This window comes from Sorex araneus, chromosome 1, assembly GCF_027595985.1.
Source record: "Sorex araneus isolate mSorAra2 chromosome 1, mSorAra2.pri, whole genome shotgun sequence".
NCBI classification, from domain to species: Eukaryota; Metazoa; Chordata; class Mammalia; order Eulipotyphla; family Soricidae; genus Sorex; species Sorex araneus.
In genome coordinates this window covers 27806861-27826790 of record NC_073302.1, presented here as the reverse complement: position 1 = coordinate 27826790, position 19930 = coordinate 27806861, and positions in this window count along the sequence as shown.

Here is a 19930-nt window from a genome sequence, read left to right as displayed (position 1 = left end):
TTTGTGAGGAGGACAGTATTTGGGACAATAGTAAACATTCAACAAATCATAATAATTATTCTGGCAGAAGCTGTTTTACAGCTTTCCAAGAATGTTGTGAAAGGGATACTTAAATTAAAGGGGAAGTTGAATAAGTGATCTCTCGATCTTGCTCAATGCAAAGATTTTTTGATTCTGTGGTTTCTTGGCACTATTCTATAGCCTTAGTATTTTATAAATGGTTCCAGAATTGCATTTGTCTCGCTAAAGTGAAAGCATTAAATTAAAGGAAGCCTCAAGCTTCTCAGTAGAAAGGACTGTCTCTTGTTCATCTTTACACCTCCAAATGCCAAGCACACTGGCTGACATATGGCAAATAGCACTGCATTCACTGCATGAATAAAAGCAGGATCAGACAAATATTTAATTCACCTCAACGCATAGAAAGTATCTGCCATCACAGAAAATTCAAGCACATATGCTTGATCAAATCTTGATCAGACCATGCTTCCTTAAAGCTAAAATAAAAAAGCAAACGATGAAGATTATACTTTACAATATCTCTAACCTCAGCTACTTCAATGATAAACGTTTGCTGAGCACCTACTATGAGCCAGCTGTTTTCATACATAATCTTGTTGGATCTGTTAATGTACCTACAAAGTTTGATATGATCTAATTTGCAGATAAATTGAATTGCTGAAAGCTTAAAAATATTCTAATCACACAGTTAATAGAGTGACATATACAGGACGTGGATCTTTATGAAATACCTGAACCATTAGAAAGACAGTGAAATATTGAAGTCTCAGGTTAGGGAGAAAGCTCAAAGGGCTGAAACCTAGGATCAATCCCCAGCACCAAGCAGCCCTATAAGTACTACTTAGAAAGGCCTCCAAATGATAATTATTAAGTCCCACAATAGTTATTTTTTCTCCCTTAAACCTGCATTGATACCATCAACTTTATAAAAAATTATCTATAAAAGTATTCTTTTAGATATTTTCCTATGCAGTTACATAATTGCATGGTACGATTTATAAACATAATATTTATAGTATAAATGTACTATATAATGTATTTATATAATATTTTTAATTTAAATAGGACATTTAAAATTTTTATGTTGTCTTGTAGAGTTCTCCATGTAAATACAAACAAATCTGTTCTATATATAATGAGAAACAGAAATTTATAAATTTATACAGGATGATATATAAAATAATTGGACTGTGGCTAAGCATTTAAGTAGCATCATATTTTCTCTTACTAGAAAAAAAAAGCTATAACAAATAACTTTATGCATTTACCCACAATATCTCTACAGATGAATTTTAAGAAGCCAAGTTTCTGAGACAGAAGCTTAGAATATTTTATATTTTGATAGATAATGTTCACCAACCTGAAGTGCAGATTTGCATTTCTATAAATCCAGCACGTGTATGCCCTCATGAAATTGGATAATAGCATCAATTAAAAATATTTGTTATAGGCCTGCCAAGGGGGCAAGCTGGGGCATGACAGGGACCCTGGGGACGCTGGTGGTGGAATTGGTATTGCAACATTGAGCACCTGAAAACAGTACTATTGTAAACAACTTTGTAAATCGTGGTGTCTTAATTAAAAATAATTATCACTGTCATCACATTGCTCATCGATTTGCTCGAGCGGGCACCAGTAATGTCTCCATCGTGAGACTCATTGTTACTGTTTGTGGAATACACCACAGGTGAGACTCATTGTTACATTGTGGAATACACCACAGGGAGCTTGCCAGGCTCTGACGTGGGGGAGAGATACTCTCAGTAGCTTGCTGGCCTCTCTGAGAGGGGTGGAGGAATTGAACCCAGGTCAGCCATGTGCAAGGCAAACGCCCTACATGCTGCGCTATTGATATTTTAAAAAATATTGGACAGGGGCTGGAACAATAGCACAGCAGGTAAGGCGTTTGCCTTGCATGCAGCCAACTGGAGTTCAATTCCCAGCATCCCATATGGTCCCCTGAGCACCGCCAGTGGTAGTTCCTGAGTTTATAGGAACTCAGGAATAGCGGTAGTTCCTAATTTATATATAAATTATATATAAATATATATAAATATTGTCCAATATATATATGTATATATATATTGGACAAAGCTTGGAGGAAAAGCTCAGGTACTCAGAACATTGCCCTTGCAAGCATATAGTCACAAATTCAAATCCACGATGTCCCATATGTATCGAGTTTGATCCTGGTACTCTGCTAAGGCAGCTCTGGTGTTTGATCCCCAGCACCTGAAGTGATTTACGTAGTGTGTATTATAACCATGAAAAGGATCTGTACCTATGTGAGGCGTGAGTTGGATCCATAACATCACAAAAAGGGGGTGAGACTGAAATTCCAGGACAGATAACTGAAAATATGTGCAAGCAGCCCGACCAGAAAGTGTAAACCTTGCTGAGCATGTGTATGAAGCCTGCGGCAACCCCCTCCACCAACAACCATGACCTGTGACCTTCAACTAAGGCGTTTAACCCCACGCAAGCTTGTGTGCAACCATTGCAACTAAAGGAGCATACGCCTCCGTGAGCAGCTAAAAATGTATAAGTTGGGGGGCTGGAGCGATAGCACAGCAGGTAGGGAATTTGCCTTGCATGCGGCCGACCTGGGTTCGAATCCCAGCATCCCATATGGTCCCCTGAGCACCACCAGGAGTAATTCCTGAGTGCATGAGCCAGGAGTAACGCCTGTGCATCGCCGGGTATGACCCAAAAAGCAAAAAAAAAAAAAAAAAAAAAGTACAAGTTGGGTCTGGAGGGATAGTACAGAGCGTAAGGTACTTGTCCTGCATCCTGCTGACTCAAGTTAGAATTCCCAGCACCACCTATAGTCCTGCCAAGAATTGCTCCTGAGCGGAGTCAAGACCATTCCCTGAGCACTGCCTGGTAGAGCCACCAACACCATTCACCCCTCGGTAAGTAAATGTGCAAGCACCATATTGATTGTTTTGATACAACTCCTCACACTCCATATCACCCCACTGTCATTGCAACAGCATCGTCAACAACAAAAGTGAGGAGCTGGGAGGAAATTATCCACATTTGACAATCTGACAAATGAAATTTTGTTATCATCATCATAAATGTGATCTCCATGGTTATTACAGATGCAGTCTTTAAATGTATTTTGCTCATTTTGTATGCTTTTAGTGAATTTCTCAATATATTTCATGTTCATTAAAGTGTCCTTTTCATTTGCATTTGTATTTTTGAGAGGGATGGTTTGGGGGCCATACCCTGCAATGCTCAGAGGTCACTCCCGGCATCCAGGAATGAACCAAATTCAATTGCATGCAAGACAAGTATTCTAACTCCTATACTATCTCTCTGGCCCAATATTGTAATTTTTATAACTGATTTTTAAAATTAAATTAGTGAAGCTTTTTGCAAATAGTACCAATCTTTCCTAATCTTTGTTGCAAATACCTTTTCTAGGTTTTTCATTTGTCTTTAAATTTTTTTTTATCTGTGGAATTTATTATGTAGATTATCAGCTAATCTTCTGGATTTTATATAATTTTATGAGATTCTTTCACATCCATGATTATTAAAACATCTCCCACCCCCAATGACTCCCAGTACATTAGAGTTTTTTTTATGTATCTGGAATTTGAGGGGGGACAAGGGAAGGGTACAGGCTATAGAATGGAATATAACTATTTCTTTCTAAATATAACTATTTCTTGTCAAACTGAGATATTAGGGCAGAAAGAAAGTGTCTGTGTCCAGGGCTGTAGTGATAGCACATCGGGTAGGGTGTTCACCTTGCACACAGCCAACCCGGATTCGATTCCCAGCATCCCATATGGTCCCCTGAGCACCGCCAGGAGTAATTCCTGAGGGCATGAGCCAGGAGTAATCCCTGTGCATTGCCGGGTGTGCCCCCCCCCCAAAAAATGTGTCTGTGTCCTTAAAATCATTGCTGCATCAAAGAATTTAACAAACCAATAAACTTTAGACTCCCTTAGAAGTAAATCAGGTCTAAGCATCCATCAATTTAGCGTTCTCTAAGGTTGACTACATCCAACCTATCGAGATGTTATTGGCATATGGGAAATTTATTGACTTTTGTGTTTCCTTTTGCCTCAATTTCCTATCAAACTCTAATGAGTTCTATTCATTCTTAGAGGATTTTTTGGGTTTCTAATTTTCATTTGCAAATAATGATCACTTAGTCCTAATATTATTTCTTGAATCATTTCAAAGGATCTCAAATATCAGTAGCATATTTAATTGTATCAGTGGAAAGCAACATTTTCCTTTTAAATTCCTGGCCATAATGGGAATGCTTCTCTTATTTCAGTAGTAAGATTTGGCTGTAATTTCCTAGTGATGTTCTGATGCTAGGAAAAAGGTATTCTTCTAAGTCATAGATTACTAAGAACTCAATTTTGTTTTCTTTTGCTTTGTTTTTCATCACAAATGAGTTTTCAATTTTTATGTAAATTTTTTTGGAAAAACTTTCTTTTGACTTAAGAACTAAAATTTCATTGATATAATATTCATGACTTTGATTCTCTGTCTGTAATTCACTTTTCTTATCATACAGGTCTTTGGGCCAGACCAGTTTATGCTCAGGGCTTACTTCCTGGCTCTGCACTCAGGGATCACTCCTAGCAGGGCTCAGCGGACTGTACTGCTGTTCTGTTGCATTCTAGGTAAGCATGTTAACTGCTATGCACTCTGGTCCTCTTTCCTTATTTTAATGTGACAAATTTGTAGGTTTTAAAATCAGGTATCTCTCTTTTATTTGATAATTTAATTGATAAATCTTATCTACTAATTTACACCTAATTTTTCTTTTGATGTTCAATTTTTTTTTAATTTATTTTTAAAAATTGTGTGGTGGTGTGGATCCTGCGGCTGCTGCTCTGATGGAACCAGAGGGTATAGTGCTGAGTGAAATGAGTCAAAGAGAGGACATATATTGAGATATTCTCTCCCAGAAGTGGAGAATTAAGAAACTCAAAAAAAGGTACCAAAAGGGACCCATGATAACACTGACTGAGTTTGTTAAGTGGCGGATGAGTAATGAAAGGGGACCTGTAGATAGTACTGGAGAGATGCTGATACTCTTGCGATGAGTATGGAAGAGCAATGATTTATGTCTGGAACATTACTATAAACAGTATTGCAAATCACGGTGCCTAAATATTTTTTTGGGGGGGTCACACCTGACAATGCACAGAGGTTATTCGTGGCTCTACACTCAGGAATTACTCCTGGCAGTGCTCAGGGGACCATATGGGATGCTGGGAATCAAACCTGGGTTGGCCGCGAGCAAGGCAAACACCCTACCCGCTGTGCTATCGCTCCAGCCCCACAGTGTCTAAATTTTAAAAAAATATGTAAACTGGGGACTAAAGGATAGGCTGTGCATGTGACTCAGTGGTAGAATTCATGCTTGGATATGTAAGACTCTGGGTTTGATCTCCAACATCATACAGCCTCCTAAGTGTCCAAAAGTACACCTAGTAACTCCTGAGATTCTGAGAATGACCACTGCAGCAATTGATTTTAGAATTTGGAAGGGGAGACTTTTGGCTTCTTTAACTAAAAATGCTTGAAGAGGGCTAGAAAAAGAACTAAAAGAACTCAAAGAACTGAATGCATGCTTTGCAGTCAGAGGCATAGCTTCACTTCCTGGTATCACCTGGTTCCCTAAGCACCACAAGGGATGACCCATACTCCTCCAACCACCACCACCACCACCAACCACAGAGTCAGGGATAGCCCCTGAGCATTACGCCGTAAGGCCCAAATACAAACAAAAGAAATGGAAAAAAATGAAAACGTTTGAAGAAACGAATTAACATGAATATACTTTTATTTGATTATAACTGGATCACATGACATAGGTTTTGTAGCATTTTTATTGCATTTCTATAATTGTAGATACATTTAGTGTTTTTAGTAGACTGCGTATGTGTGCCTGTGCGTTTCTGTCCTTTGGCAGTTAATTTATAGGTTTATTGCAGTCTGATCTATTATTTGACCTACAGCATGTTATCAAATTCATAAGGCTTTTATTTTTATGGATCAATACTGGCCAAATTTTACAAATGTTCTATGGTAGTGGAAAAGAATATCAGACACACTATTCTACACATGTATCTGTAATTGAGTTTAATCAGTGGGTTATTCAGTTTCTCCATATTCTTTTGAATTTGAGGACCATTAAATTTGTCATTTTGGGTAAGGATTATAAAAAAAACAATTATCTTTAGAAGTTTGTGAACCTCTCTTTGTATATATAACAGTTTGTGATTAACACATTAAAAATAATATTATTAAGTATAAAATGTGGATTATTTCCATTATAAATTTTTTTTCATTTTAGTGTTTTTAATCTTGAACTTTATTTTGTCTGCTTTTACATTACATTTTTGTCAGTTTGGGGGCCGCACTCAGGCTTAGCATTTATTCCTGGTTTCTGTTCAGGGATCACTATTAGCAAGGCTTGGGAGACCATATGAAGTGTCAGGGATTAAATCTCTCTCAGCTATTTGCAGGGCAAGCACCCAACCTGCTGTTCTATCTCTCTGTTCTCTGTATTTTCTCCTGCCTTTCCTCTTCAGAGCTTTTACCTGATTTTTAATTATTGTCTTTCAAGAAATTTATTGCGCTAACATTGGCTTATATTATTATGAAGGTTTCAAGCATATATGATTATTGTGTTTAATTTTCAAAAAGTTCTAATCATGTAGTTGCTTTTTTTTCAACTGAGTGAACATAATAAAATAGTATTAACACTTATTTTTAGGCATACAGTGTTACTGTACCAACAGGTACCATGCCTTTCTCTATTCTCTCTACATATTTCTTGCCCCCACCCCAAGCTCTTCCCCCAGATTACACACACACATACACACACCAGCATGCTTAGTTACCTCAGTTTTGTGATTAGAAGCTAAGGGTTTGTTTTCACTGACCATTGTCTATTTCTTTGCTTTTGTCTATGACTTTCTCATATGAGTGAAATCTTTGGTATTTGTCTTTCTCTTGACTTATTTCACTGTACATGACATTCTCTGGTTCTACCCATGTTGTAGCAAATAGCACAATTTCATCCTTTCTCATCACTGAGTAGTATTCTTGTGTGTGAACGTGTCTACTGTTTGGGCTTTGTATTATTTCCAGATCTGTACTAATGAAAACAGTGCTACAGTGAACCATTGATTGTTTTCAGCACTTTGATTTATTTTTAATTAGAGTTTTTGTGTTCTTGGGATAGATACAAGGAAGAATTACTGGATCATATGGTAGTTCTATTTTCAATGGTTTGAGAAGTCTTTGTACTACTTTCTTCAGACTGAACCAGACTGTACACCCAAGAACAGTGAATAAGGTTTCCTTATTTCACCATGACTTCACCAACACTTTTTTGTGGCCTCAGTGAGGTGGTATCTCATTGTTTTGATTTGAATTTTCTTGATAATTACAACTTAGTTTTATTATGACCTATTTAAAACTCTTTTCCACCACCACCAATTTAGTACAATTCTTGACTTAGGGCAGTATTCAAACACAATAAGTTATCCTGCAAAAAGTTCCAGGGGTGATTCCTAGACATTTAAAAACAGTGCATTTAAAACTCTTGAGTTTTAGTTTTTTGTTTTGGGATTTGGGGGGGTCATACCCAAGAGTATTCATGGGCTTTTGCTGACTCTGTGCTTACTGATCATTCCTAGTGGTTACATGGTATCTGAAATCAAACTACGTTAGCTGAATATAAGTCAAGTTCTAGAACCCTAAAACTGATATTTTTTTTTCATATACTCACATGTTGTTTAACACACAGCTTTCAAAAACTGCTGGATTCTGTGACCCTGAGGGTCAAGGGAGAATACAGATTAGGTTAGCAACCCACTTAATAAACCATTAATAAATATATAGTTTATTTATGATTATTTATTTGATATTTATCAGTATTAGTTTCTGTCTCAAGAGAAAAATTACATCCATTAACTTGTATTCTGAAATGACTTGAAGATATTAAACAAATGCTTTTAATTCTCACATCTTATTTGTAACATTGTATTTGAGTTTTCTATTATCAAAGGCTCTCATTTGTATTCTTTTCTTAGTGCTTTCACCACATCAGCTGAATTTTCTTTCTCCTCTTCACCTTTATGAATTTGAAATCACTACTATATTACTGTAATTGCTTTCTTAATTAGGATTTAAAAAATGTTAAGGCATGAACAACTTCATAAGACTCAGAATCTTAAATCTGTCTAGAAAAAAGTTGGTACAAAGTTTGGAATATGTTTATAACTCGCTAAGTTGTCTATAATTTTGTGAAATGGTAAAGTCACCCTTGGGAGCATATATTAAGTGATTACATGTGTCCTTGTTGAAAGAACTTTTGCTTAATTTATACATATACATGCAATATATTTAATTAAAAATATAAGCAATATTGTAATCTCTTTAAATATAAAGAGAAAAATCAGTTAATAAGAATAACTAACCACCGTAAGTAAAGCCAACATACATTTGTTAGTTAAAAGAAGTGAAATCACCTGAAAACACCCTACAACATATAAAATTATATGTAATAAAGATGGTATTTTAATTAGGTAGATAAGAAAGGAGACTTTTAAAGCAATGCTGTGGCAATTAGTTTATGATTTTGGAAATAATTATGCTTAATTTCTACCTCATATTGAAAGTAATTCTACCTAGATTACAGAATTAAGTGTAAAAACTGACCAATCCTAAAATTGATAAAAGAGAAAAATATAGAGGGCTGGAGCAATAGTACAGCAGGTAGGGCACTTATGTTGCACATGTTTGATCCTATGGTTGATCCCATCCCCATCACGCCAATATGGTTTCCTGAGTAAGCCAGGAATAAGTCTAAACACTTGGGGGGAAAAGTACATGAATAATTTTCCCAATGATTAGGGATTTTAAATGTTCTTCTTGTATTATACAAAAGGTAGACAGGATAAAGAAATTGATTGAGAATCAGGGAAATGGGGCAAAGGGCTAGAGCATATATTTTTTATATAGGAGCATTGGGTTCAATGCACAGCACCACATAATCCCCCAAGAACTGCTGTGAATAATTTCTGAGCACCTCCATGTGCACTGCCTATAAAAGAAAGATAATGACTGACAAATTTAAACACAAGAAAATTAATATATATATGAGGAAATTATTAAAGTGAAGATCAAATAAACTTTAAAATTACTTAATAACATTTGATGGGGTTAATATCCTCAATTTAAAAATGAGACTCAAATCAAATAAAAACAAACAATACTACATAAAAATAGAAAAGTACATGAGCTATCAAATCAGAAAAAGAGAAACATAGAAGAAAGATTTATTACCAGTTCTTTATCAGGGAACTGAATATTATGTTCCTTTTCAATTTTATTTTCTGTATTTGTTAATTTTGAAAAATAAGTATTTAGAAACCTGTTGATAGAAATAATAGCAAAAAAATTATTACAGTGGGAAGTTTTTTGTTTTATTTTTGTTTTTGTTTTTTTGCTTTTTGGGTCACACCTGGCAATGCACAGGGGTTACTCCTAGCTCTGCACTCAGGAATTACTCCTGGCGGTGCTAGAGGGACCATCTGGGATGCTGAGAATCGCCCTACCCGCTGTGCTATGCTGTACTATCCTCCAGTCCCCTACAGTGGGAAGGTTTTATTTGTTTGTTTGTTTGTGGTTTTGGTCACACCCAGCTGTGCTCAGGGTTTACTCCTGGCTCTGCACTCTGGGATCACTCTTGACAGGCTCAGGAGGCCATACGGGGTACCAGAGATTGAATGTAAGTCAGCTGCATACAGGACACACATCCTACCTGATATAGTATCTTTCCAGCCCCTAGAGAGTTTAATACTTAATAATGGAGTAAAATGGTACTTTCTAAGTTACTGTAAGTCAAGTTTATGTCCCAGACCTCTTTGAATGATCTTGGGCAAGTCATTGGATTAACTTGAGACTTAGGTTTTCCAAGTATAAAACAGCAGACATTATCTTCACACCAGAAATTGCCATGAGAACTATTTTGAAATGTATTTTTAAATTGTTTGTGGGATTTTAAAAAATGTATACTAGAAATACTTTGAGGGAATCAGAAAACCTATCACTGAGCCTATGGGGTAGAGCTTTCTCTAACTACCATAAGATCATATCCTTTATTTGTTGAGAGTTTATATTCCTGAGTTGCAGTTCAGGTGACCTTCGAGGGAGTGTTTTAGATCTTGCATCTAAAATTACACTAGTGAATGGGACAGGAGCATCTACTGGATTCTGGTCATAGGCAGTAACACTCACTCTAGCACTCTAGCTCCCCCCGACACACACACACACTATTACATGCTTTATCATTCAGTTTGAGTATCTTTGAAGTTAATTTGATTACCAAGTCAATGTTATAGATGTTATAATTCCATGTTCGTGACATTTAAAATTTCCCTAATTTAAAATTCAGTGCTCTGTTGTATATGTCAAATTAAGTACTGACCCAGTGTGTTTTTTCTTGATAATGGAAGTAATTCCTTTGTGAATGCTCTAGGATAAGGGAAAGGCAGAGGACCAAGAAATTCAACTTTTCTTCAACATGGCCCCTGATACGCAGAGTAGTGCTATGTTTCTCTCTTGACATCTCTATCAGTGATACAAACAAAACTACAATTTTTTTCAGGTGAAAGCCCACATGCTTTCTGTGGTGTGTGTGTGTGTGTGATGCAGAGATTAAACCCATGTGTCACTCATGCAAGTTATGCATTTTGCTACTGAGTCACATTCTTACTTGTCCCCTGAACCCGTCTTTTTTTTTTTTTAATAAATTTACCAAACCCTTTTTGATTGAAAGATGAGAAGGAAGTAGAGCAAGAAACCCAACACATTTCCAAGGAATAGAAGATGCTGCTATATAAAGAACACAATTTGGGTTTCTGCTAATCCTTTGAGGCTAGTAGGAAGATGAACTAGCAGTCATCAAAATTATTTAGAGACAACATTAGAATTATTTATTGGTTGATTACACTGCTCGGTATTGTTGGTCATGTAAGGTGCATTATCTTATTTCTAGGAAACTTTAGGAAGAAAGGGAGAATAGATGGAGGGAGACAAAAAGAAAGGGAGCAAGGGCAGGAAGAAAAAGATACCGGGTTACTAGTTCAATACCAGCTCCAAGAAATGTCTTTTGCTATGACAGGCAAATTGGATGCAGTGGAAATTGCCACAAAGAGGAATTGAGTAGGTCTGGATCTTCAATAACATAGTATGTAACCCAGGGCAAATCACTTTTCCTTGAGACCATTTTCTCATCTGGAATAGATCAGTAGTTTTCAAATTGTCCTCTGGCAGAACATTGCAGATCCAGAAGTTAGACTAATGAATAATGTAGCCTCCATGCATTTACCAAAAAATGAAGCAAAATAAAGGTGGTTTATTTTCTATATTGCTGTAACAATTCCCTTATGGTATGAATTTTTGTGAACATACACAACTGATCTTGATTTGAGTCTCAGTGAACAAAATTTCCTCTTTTTTTTAAACCATAATCTCTTCCACTAAAAAAAAGAAACTTCAACTTTATTTTCATATGTCTGGTAGTTCAGTTCTAGCAAATAAAAAAGTGAACTACCAAGCACCAAATAAATAGTGATAAGAGAACTTAGATACAATTCAACATGTTTAGGTTTTAACTTTTATTTTTATTTATTGTTTGGGGGCTACACCCACAGTTACAGATTTCTATGCTCTTCATATGCATTTAAAGAACTTGATAACAAACCTATTGGCAGGTCATTATTTTTCTTTAGAGATGTAGAAATTATGTATGGAGCCCAAGTTCATCATCAATAAGAATAGGAGCTAGAAATGAGTGACTGGACACTTATTGCTAGATTCAGTTTTGTCTTTTTTTTTTAACATGTAATCAACAAATTTTTTTAATTTGCTCCTTGAAATGTGCAGATTTTTTGATATAAACACCACAAACACTACAAATAAACTTATTTTATATTTCAGACATTAAAACAGAAAAACATATCATCAATATCTAACTTTTGTGAAACACTGTTCTTTTTTTAACTAAAACTTTTTGTTCTACAATGTTGTTAATAATGATTTCTCATGGATATAATTCCCATCACAATTTTCAAGAAAATCAAATCCCAACCTAGTAGATAGTAGGTAGCACCTTTACTATTGGAGGAGATCAACTAACTTGGGATTTACAGGAAAATATCTGGTGGATAGTGGATTACCGGATGAAGTTCAAGTCAACTTCAAATCATTACTGTCATAAGTTTTTCCTTAAACCAGTTTTTAAAAGTTACATTTATTTCTAAAGAATTTGAGTACATTCAGAGAGATTTAAACTTTCCATTCTCACCAACCAAAGAACTATAAATTCTGCTTTTTCATTGCCTTAACAACTGGCATTTATATATATTCAATAATTGGGAAATATAAAAATACATGTTATATACACATAGTATTTAGTATTTATTCCCACCAACTTTTAAATATAAAGAGAATTATAGCTTTCACTTGGATAATGTGAAAAGTTTAACTTTTTTCCACCTCAGATATTATTAATTTTCTTCTGATAAGGTTTGGTAATTTTGGTAAAATCTAAAGGTTTGGTAAAATCTAAAGTTTTTTAGATTTTAGTGGAATTGTAAGTTTCAAGAAAATAGGTACATAAATTACTCTTCCTTCAGTTGCTGGAGCAATAGTACAGTGGACAGGTTGTTTGCCTTGTGCATGGCCAACCACGATTCAAATACCTGACACCCCATATGGCTCCCTAAACAGCACCAGGAGTGATTCCTGATGCGTCCCAACAACTAAACAGAAGAAAGAAAGAAAGAAAGAAAGAAAGAAAGAAAGAAAGAAAGAAAGAAAGAAAGAAAGAAAGAAAGAAAGAAAGAAAGAAAGAAAGAAAGAAAGAAAGAAAGAAAGAAAGAAAGAAAGAGAGAGAGAGAGAGAGAGAGAGAGAGAGAGAGAGGGAGGGAGGGAGGGAGGGAGGGAGGGAGGGAGGGAGGAAGGAAGGAAGGAAGGAAGGAAGGAAGGAAGGAAGGAAGGAAGGAAGGAAGGAAGGAAGGAAGAAATTACTAGTCCTGAGTTTTAATCTGCTTCATGCTATTTGCATTGCAAGATCTTAAGTTGAACATTCAATTTCTTTTTCTTAAGTCTTTAATTAAATTACTTTTTTGTTTTTTGAGCCATACCTGTCAATGTTCAAGGGTTATTCTGAGCTATACACTCAGGGATCACTTCTGGTAGTGCTTGGGGGACCATAACGGAGGTTGAAGATCAAACCTGGGCTAGTGGCATACAAGGCAAACAAACACCCTACCTACAGTTCTATTGATGTACTATTGCTCTAGTCCCAGAACATTCAACTTCTTGGGTCCTAAATTTTCTTTTTGTGTATAAAATTTATTCAAAATGCCCACTGAAATCTTTCCATTGTCCCTCTGAAAAGCGAATCAAACTTTGTAAAAGTTATTGGTAGTGGGGCCGGAGCGATAGCACAGTGGGTAGGGCGTTTGCCTTGCATGTGGCCGACCCGGGTTCGATCCCCGGCATCCCATATTGTCCCCCAAGCACTGCCAGGAGTAACCCCTGAGCATCACTGGGTGTGACCCAAAAAGCAAAAAAAAAAAAAGTTATTGGTAGTATTAATTACTAAACTCTTGGAAACATATTTATAACTGCCAGCCACATTAAAAATAGGCTTTTTAAACTTTAACATATTTTAAAATACTTAAAACATAGATAATTGGTAATTTAATTCAAAATAGGTGGTTAATACCCATGAATTATATCTGATAGGTTTGTGTGTGTATGTGTGTACATATACATGTAGAACATATCTATAGTGTATATTTAATCATATAATATGAATAGATGACAAATAAGTTCTATATTTTCCAAATTTTGGAGATAGATAGTATAGTGGGTAGGGCACTTGCCTTGCATGTAGCTGGCTGAAGCACTTCAATAATCTCCTGAACTCACTAGCAGTGATCCCTGAGTGTAGAGTTAGAAGTAAGCCCTGAGTACTGTCTGATATTATCTCCAAATTGAATATATATATAAAATTTCTCCCAACTTTTCATAATGAAAAATCAGGTGTTATTAGCAATGTTTGCTCTTGCCATGTTGGTATATTTCCTTCTTATTTTTGATTTTTGTTTGTTTGGGGGCCCCAGCTGGCTCCAGCCCAGGAAATATTTCCTTTAAAGGTGATTTTTGTAGGAGCGTGATTTATAAAATAGTAAGTGATGATAATGTTATATTTGGTTTCTCACTTAACATGCGGTCTTTTTAAAAATTTGATTACAAAATTTTCAAAATAATTTTAAGCTGTCAATATATCAGTAGATATAGATTATTTATTTATCCATTTCTCTTCTCTTAGTTGCAAATTATTTCCAGTTATTTTACCTGTATCATTCTTGCTTCCTAAATCTTTTCTGTATTTTTTACTGTTTTGCTAGAGTGGATTCTAAGAGGAAGAATTGAGGGGACAGAAAGTGTGACCATTTAAGTCTTTAAATATATACTATTAAGTTGCACTAAAAGGACATGTGCTGATCTTTAATTCCCACTAAGAATATATAACAAAAGAACTTAATTTAGGGGTTTATACAAGTCATCATTAGGCCACATAACCTTTTCTTTTCTTTCTAATTACTAAAGTAACTCATATTTGTAACACACAAAAAATAAACCAAACACCACACTTTTTTTCTACCTTTCTTACTCATTTCCATTAACTATTTGGTACACATTTGATACAACTATTTTTCAATACAAAACTCTTTTAAAATTTTGATAATCATGTAATTTATTTCTGCTTATCTAAAATATGTAAGTTGTTTATATCTGTGATTTCATGGATATTTCATGCCTCTGATACAGCTCAAATTTTTTATAAGTTGATTTTCTTTTAAACCACATATATTGGGTGGGAGAGATAGCTCAATTGGCTGGAGCACATGCCTTGTATGCAGGATCCAATTCCAGATACTACATGATTCCCAAGCACCAACAGGAGCCATCTCTACCCTTTGAGCACAGAACCAGAAGCTAGCCTAGAATGTGGAAGTAACCCCTGAGTGCTACCTGGTGTGGCTAAATGACCCCCTTCCCTGCTTCCCAACCCCCACACTATCCTTTACACAGAGAAAACAACATTGCATATTTGAAAAATAATAATAATAAAAAAACAGCAGAGATTATATGAACGTGTCAAAAGGAAAAATAGATAAATCTTAAGGGTGCTAATGGTAATTGCCATGAAGGCATAGTTTGAAGAACCAACTCTTCTGATCAGTTCTGTGATCCTAACCAAGTCACATCCCTTTTCTGGGCTATAGTTTGAGTGCAATTAGTAGGAATCTGGAAATACTGGTATTTCTGCTAGGAGGGATGTCTCAACCAATGGGCAATGTTTCCGTTTACTCTTTTTCTGCTGAATTTTGGTTAATCTAATCAGAATTGATCTATGATTGCTTTATTTCCCAAAAAGATCCACTCTAGCAAGAATTTCATGTTAAATTATGAGAGAAGGCAAGATGTTGACTTTAAAATAAGCCTCAAACTTGAATGATATATTATTACTTTAATAACTCTATAGGAGGGCTAGAACTGTTTGAGTTAATCATAATCTCCTTATTGGACAAATCTCTGTATTGCTTTAAGTAAGAGAAATATCTGAAGTTTTATTTATGAAATGGTGGGACTTTATAACATGAATTAGGGGTAGAGCGATAGTACAGTGGGTAGAGTGTTTGCCTTGCATATGGCCGACCCCGGTTTGATCCCTGGCATCCCACATGGTCCCCCAAGCACTGCCAGGAGTAATTCCTGAGGCCGAGCCAGGAATTACCCCTGAGCACCACTGGGTGTAACCCAAAAAGCAAAAAAAAAAAAAAAACAAACACACACATAAAAACCGTGAAGTAGATTATGCATTTAGATTTTGACTGATCTTCTCACATTCATCATTGTATCTCTCTCATTGTATTCAGCTGAGTTGAGCACTATAGATGTTAAACAAACACTGGTTTATAATCTTTCATATGACAGCGTTAGTTTGAGAGAACTACACAGTTTTGTATAGATTGTTTTGAGGACACACCTGACAGTGCTCAGAAACTATACTCAGGAGTGACTCCTGGCGGTGCTCAGTGGACCATATGTAGTATTGGGCATTTGAACCAGGTTTGCAGGCCCTGCAGCTGCATGCAAGGCAACTGCCTCAGTTTCTGTTCTATCTCTCTGGCCCTAGAACTATAAGTTTAACTTCTACCTAAGGAAGAAAGACTTTTCTTCTAGGCTCTGCAATTGAAACATTTGATACCCAATTATGTATATTATATATATAGATACACAGACAAAGTATGTTATTGTAATTTCTTTTCTTCCTAAGGCAGAACAGAATTATGAATATTCCCTCAGCTGTCACTTCTCCCTAAACACTGGACCATTAGGTACATATATTTAACTATGGTTTATGAGGAGACTTGCTCAAGACACCAGAAAGGTGTGCTAGCAACTTCACTCTTTTTGATGTTTGGAAGGTTCATAATGATCTAATTTGAAGTTAAAACAAAATCCAACTTTTTAGAAACAGTAATTTCTAACAAGAGCAAAAAATTCTCAAGAACTTGTAAATAACCTGCTGGAAACTACAGATGCAAACAGTAATAAGACTACTGAATTGCAAGAAATAGTAGTTTTACAGAGGCAGAAAAAAAAAACCAACCACTAAGTTCAAGACTGCGGTAATATGGTTAAAGGTTTAAGGATGGAATGATTAAGGCTGGGGTGGGGGAAGCAAGCCATAGACTCTATTCATTTAGTCTTTTGTTTTGCTAAAAAGATCAGCTTGAACAGTTTTCCACCTGGAATTTAGAAAGTCAAGTTAAAAACTTAAAAATTTAAATAGTTACTCAGGAAACATGAGTAGTTTTCTCTTTTTTATATGATGAAAGTAAATATTGAAACAATGACATTAGCCCTTCTAACTATTCTTGTTTCAGTTGAAACTCTATCTTTTAAATGAATCTTTGGGCCAATTCCATCTCTCCAAGATTCCTTCCTGCTCTGCTATAGAAGTCTCATTATCCCATTTCTCTCCCCCCACTTTTTTTTTAGAGAGATTTGGGTGCTTTTCTCTTCTAAGCCTTAAAAAAATCCAAAATGATTCATTGACTATTTTCATCATGCTAGAATTGGCCAAGTAAGTGAATTGTGTTTGCACAGGCCACTCCACAACTTAAATAGCAAGATTTATTCTTCTATTAATGCTCATGAAGTCACTCTTTGATGAACTATGGTTTCTTCCACTTTATGAGGAGATGACATGCCAGTCGCCCATGAAAAGGAAGAAGAAAGTTCAGACCTCAACATATTTGTATTTCCTGGAGCATCAACAGTCTCGGAATCCCACGGTTGGGGGGGGGGGGTGGAGTGAGCAGAGGGTACAGTAACCAAAGGCAAATTTCAGAGTCAACGTGTACCTCTGAGACTTCCCTCCTTGTTGACAATCTAAACTTTTCCCTTTTAATTCAAAAAAATTTATCCTTCCAGGTGAAGAAGATAACCTACCCATAGGCTCCATTATCTTTGTGACTATTCCTAGGGAATGAAATAGCAGGAGGTGTGAACTTTCTCCTGTTTATCTTAATGGTCTGCTAATGGCAAAGCATAATTACAGTTACTTAAGTGTCAAGTTTATCAGGGTTTTTACTGAAACCCTGAGCCACAGTTCTTTCTTTCACTGACCTAGCTTTTATTTATGCGATTGTTTTCCTATCATGTGAAAGAAAACAACCGTCGTGTGCCCCCCCCCGCCAAAAAAAAAAAAAAACCCACGTAAACCAAAAACCTACTCAACACTACGTTCAACTCTTCCCAATGATATTAGTTGGACAGTGACTCCAAAAGACACTTGCGACTCCCCCCCCCCCAAAAAAAAGTCGAAGGAAAAGGGGATAAAAAGGTGTATGACCTCATTCATTGAAATTTCAGCCTACCACATTCCAAAGAAGCAGAGCTGCGAGGGACTTTTGGAAGAGTTCCCTTTACGGTTTGGGGGGGAAGTCCGTTTGCTTCTAAAGCAGAAGACGGTTTCCCAAAGGCCCTCGTGGGTGCGGGATGGAAAGTTGGCCGCTGTCCCTCCCCGCGGTGCCCGCAGCGGGGAAGCCCGACAGCCCACCTATCTCCCCATCGGGCTCTGGTTCTCCTCGCTTGTCTTTGTCCCTTGTAGATGTGGAGGCTTTGGAGAGGAAGGTTGAGCTTCCAAGGATTGGAGCGTTGGAAGGGCGGGGCCATCTCCAAGTCCATCTCCCCTTTTTGTCCTCTTCTCCTGGGACGGGAGGGAGGAGCCAGGTCCCCCCGCGGCCGCTTCGGGAGCTATCTCGGTCGCTCGAGGTGAGTGGGAAAGGGCGGCAGCCCGTTTAATTGTAGGTAGCGCAGGTTAATTTCTGGAGTTCACCCGCCGCCGCTCCGCCAGCCGCTTCCCTGCTCTTTGCCAAGTGGGTTTACGAGGTCTGGGGCGTGTTGGGGCGCGCTCACATTCTCGCGAAAAGGCTCCTCCCCAGGGCTCATTCCCCGACTGCGGGAAGCCCTTTGGTGCCCGGGGAGCCTGGGGTTTCCTCTGACCCCGGCGCTTCTTCCTCCCCTCCCCGCCGCCAGGTTCCTTAAGTTTCTACCCCCTGGGAAGGGCGCCCTCCCACCACCCCGCACCCCACCCCCGCTGCTCCCGCCACGACCCGAGAGCCTTTCCCCAGAAGGTACCTCCACGTCCCTGTAGATTTTTTTTTTTTTTAAATCCACAACCGCTCCCCCCTGCTTCCCTCTACCCGCTCCCCCCACCCCAACCCAAGCAGTTCAGAGGCGCTTTCAAGCTGCAATACGATTGTGATTTTCCCGGTGCCAGAGCTTGACAGAGTCGGGGGGAAAGTCGGCTTTTTATTAAAGACAAAGAGGTAAATGATCAGCCGGGGCCACTGAAGGGACGGCCGAGACCTGGCGCGCTTCCTCTGCTGGCCACGAGGAATGTCTGGGGGAGCCGCGGCCAGCGCTCTGACACCCCGGGGGTACCGCAGGGGGAGGGAGGAGCTCGGGGCACCAGGACTTCCCCAGCTCCCTGCAGGCACCTGGAAGGGGGGTCGGGGGGAGCCGTGCGCTGGTGGTGCACAAAGCCGAGCCGTGCAGTTCGGAGCAGCCTCAACCATCCTCTCTCCTTTCTTCTCGCTCCTCTTTTCTTTGGACTCCCGTTTCCCTTTCTCCGTCCTGTTCATCCTCTCCCTACTTTTTTTTTCTTCTTTTTTTTCTCTTCTCTTCCATATCTCCTCATTCTCGGGCCGTCCCCCTCCCTCCCTCCTTTCTTCTCCACCGCACGCGTAGAGTGTCATTTATTTATTTATTTATCACCCCGCCATCAACACCCTTTTAGGGCTCCCGAAGCTTTTTCAATGTGAGTGGGAGGAGAAAGAGGGCAGGAAGTGTTGAGTGGAACGGGGTGGGGGGGCTGGGGAGGTGGGGGGGTAGGGGGACTGGGGGCGGGGGGTGGGGGGTTGAAATCGTGCCTCTGGGTGAGAAGATTCTGCCTAGGAATAAACGAGGTGGGGAGGATTTGGAAAAAAAAAAATGAGGATTCGGAGGTGTTGATGAAAATCCCGCTATCCTATGGGAACCAACTCCGCGCGCGTCTCCTCCTCCCTCTTTATTGTATGGGTTTATGGGTCTCTCCGCCCGGACCGTGTTCGGAATGGGCGGGGGGGGGGGGCGGGGGCGGCGGGAGGGAGTATTAGAGAGGACGATCTTGCTCCTGGATCGTCCACAAACCGCGCCTTCTCCACCGGATGCGTGCTCCCCTATGCAAAGGAATCCAGCAAACCTCCCCCCCAATTCG